Source organism: Tripterygium wilfordii, chromosome 2 (assembly GCF_013401445.1).
Source record: "Tripterygium wilfordii isolate XIE 37 chromosome 2, ASM1340144v1, whole genome shotgun sequence".
Lineage (NCBI taxonomy): Eukaryota > Viridiplantae > Streptophyta > Magnoliopsida > Celastrales > Celastraceae > Tripterygium > Tripterygium wilfordii.
Window position 1 is genome coordinate 6,880,974 of NC_052233.1, and position 3,476 is coordinate 6,884,449.

A 3,476-nucleotide genomic window follows, 5' to 3' on the forward strand; every position below is an offset into this window, starting at 1 on the left:
TTGTTATCTTTAAATAATAAATTCATCAAAAATAAATTAATATTAATGAAAAATATTCAAATTTGATCTCATGGAGTTGTTCATAATTTCTGATTCAGTGACCTGATAGAGATGAAGTAAATACAAATTTCATCCGGTGGACTTTGGTATTACTGATTCATTGAAGAGAGCATAGTGTTCTTTAATTAACACATGAATTAATACAAATCATAAATAACGGCAAGGACCATTCCTTAATTGATAGAGAGCATTAGTTTATGCACAAGCATTTTGATACTAATTGGGGGCCTTCTATACATATTAATTATTAGTAGCAAGATTTATTCTACATACTTTTCTATATTTTGCATTGTTTATTGATAACTTGTGCATTACTATTTTTTTTTTGAAATACCGTTAAGAAATATGCTTCATATTTTCGAATTGAACCTTTGACACACATATGCCTAACCCAGTTGGTTTGTCAATCGAGTCATCTCTCGTTGGTACTTGTGCATTACTATTATGTTTTAATTAGCTAGCATGCTAACAATATTAAAAACTGTCTGCGAAAGTACATATATATATATCAAGATTTCTCCTATGAGACCTTAAAATGAGGTCTTAAAATTAGGTCCTAACTTTTAGGGTTCAAATTTTATTTTTTCCCAAAATTTGAAAAAAAAAAGTATATTTGTAATTTGATCAATTTTACAAACTTAACGATATATTTTTTGTTCGAAACAAAAATCAAATTCGAAAGTGCATGGCAATTCTGGATTATTGGATATAAAACAAAAGACGTTTCACACACTTTTCAGGTTGTATTTGATTTTTGTTTAGAATAAAAATATGTCGTTGAGTTCATAAGAATGATCAAAATCCAAATATATAGATTTTTTTTAAGATATAGTTTTAGAATCTCATAGGAGAATTTTTTGTTTGTGTCTACACACAAAATCAGCCGATTGAGAATCATTCATTCAAATTTGAATTAATGTCTACTTCTAGAGACTTATTGATTGCGTATACTACTTGGATACCAAAAACCTCCAAGTCTTGATAGAAATTTGAAAAAGAAGAATGTAGTACAGTTTGCATATATGGAGACTCTATGCTGATCCAAACGTACAGATATGTACCAATCAAGAGGAGGAATTAATTTCCAAAATTTTGCATTTTGTACTGTCACTTTGAGGGATGCAATTCCATCCCAATGCTATCCGCCTTATCTGGGATGGCGTTTGTCACTCATTTTATTTTTTTCCAAAATTTCATGTAGGTCCCACATGATAGCTGATAAAGTCTTTTTTTTAAAAAAAATTTTCATTTTAAAAACAGATTGGACCCATGCTTTGACTTTGTTTCACAAATCATTACAAGTTTGCTTTAACATTTTTTTTTATTTTATCGTTCGACTTAACATTCATTTATTTTATATTTTTATTAATTTAATGTATATTATTATTCAAGTTACCATTTTTTAATTAAAAAATAATTTATATGATTATTAATATTTTAAAATAATCATTTTAATTTTGATATAAAAATATTTAATAATTTATACCTAATATTAATTTTAATAAAAATTATATTTATTATATTAAATTTAGTAACAAATTTAATATAAAAATAATAAAACCTAATACTATAACGGGAGCACTACACATCCTAGCAAAAAGTGTCCCAAAAATATCTCAATCTATGTGGCAATGACATGCCACTATGTGACATGGAAAGTAGATCATTTGTCAACTTTTTGGGATAAAAATACCCTTTTTCTTAGTGTAATTTATTTTACTATCGATGCTGACATCATCATTGATTTTTACTTTTACCTTTTCTTTTACCGAACGAAAATTCAAAACATTTTATTGCTCAAAATATATGTTAGATTTCGAAAAAAAATTATATATTCAGAATCAACATATAAAACTTTTTCCAATAAGATACATTGTCGGCATGTTTTATCAAGCCATTTTTAATTACATTATTTTTGCAAACAATGTAATAAGAATCTGGAACATTGAAATACAATGTAATTACCAGCTAGTGTAATTACATTGTTTTTGAGTTAAACCGTCTTTAATTATATTATTTTGAGTTACACATATTCTTAATTTTATTAATTACATTGTTTTCCATTATAAAACTATAATTACATTATTTTTTACTGTAATTATATTATTTTTGAATTACTCAAATTATAATAACATTGTTTTTGCTGAAATGTGTATCACTACCCTTACTTGTTTACTACACTCTGTAAAAGCAAAAGTAGGCTTTACAAAAAACAAACTGGGTTAGGTTGGTATCGATGTTGAATGCCTCGGCCAAAATTCGCTCCTCGAAGCCGCTGAGTACGCTTCCGGCGTTGTCTTGTCGGTTGCCTCTTGAGCTGCGACTGCATTGACATTGTCTCTGACTCTAGCTCTGGCTTTGGAGCTCCCTCTGTCCTTGTAATTCCTGTTGTGGGCTTCCAGCAAGGTAGAATTTCTGAAATTAAACACAAAACGAGATAAATTAATCACAAAAAATTAGGGATTTCAGTGTCTATTTCTGTTAATTCTTACTCCTATGTTCTGATCGAGCTTATTGGCACCGTTACCGACATCGACGAATTGGACGAGAATGAGCTAGGAGTCCCCGTTGTTGTAAAACCAATCAGTGACTCCAGTAGGTGTGATGATGTCTAAAACAGGTCTGCCCTATCAGACAAATCAGCCAAGTCAGACTGAGCTGGAATAACTAATTTCTCCTTCGCTGGTACGTGATCTCTTCCTTCCTTCCTGCACAAGAAGCGAACGTAAGCTTCGGTAGGGCCCCGAGGGTGTACTCGGGGGGACCTCTCCGACGCTCAAGTCAGTACAGTACTAAACTTGGGAGGATGGCTCGTTGCTTCGAGCGTTGCCTCTTGCTCAGTAAGTATTTTAGAGTGCAGGAGTTAGATTTCTTACCTGAGGGCAGAGGTTCCCCTTTTATATGAGTTTGAAGTGTTTGAGTTGTAGTAGGAGTCAGACTCTCTCTCATTGGTTTTCTAGAGGGTTTCTCGGATGATAAATTCCATCTGTATCCCTTTCCAAAGGGGAGTAAGACTCTGTCTAGAATTGGCGTCCTATGAGGACTCTTTATCAGTTGGACTTCGTGCATACATGCTTCTGTAGTACGGTTATTGAAGTGTGGTCTTCGGTCTGATAGTGCAGAAGTATACACTTCGGTCGAGTACCGAAGTGTACCCTTCGGTACGTCACCCGTATTGTCCTCACCGGAACTTATTCTGCCACGTGGCCTTCTCCCATTAGTGGGGGTATTTTGGGAATATCAGTTGCCCCCCACACTCGTACCGAGGTATCTTAATGATGAACTGAGTATGAGTGTAATAATGTTTGTTCGACGGTTCATCTTTGCGGACAAGATCGAAGGATGCAGAGCGTCTCAACCTACGCACCGTTAGATCAGATCTTCCTCCGATATAAATAGGTGGCCTGCAGTTCTCT

General features: G+C 33.1%; 1 long non-coding RNA gene across 1 annotated transcript; it reads right to left on the minus strand.

The window, feature by feature from the left end:
- Positions 1-2,145: 2,145 nt before the first annotated feature.
- Positions 2,146-2,662, minus strand: LOC120009178. The gene is made up of 2 exons (XR_005470620.1): positions 2,553-2,662; positions 2,146-2,475 (listed from the first exon to the last, which is right to left on the minus strand). It is a non-coding gene; the product is annotated as an uncharacterized LOC120009178 (long non-coding RNA).
- Positions 2,663-3,476: the final 814 nt, after the last annotated feature.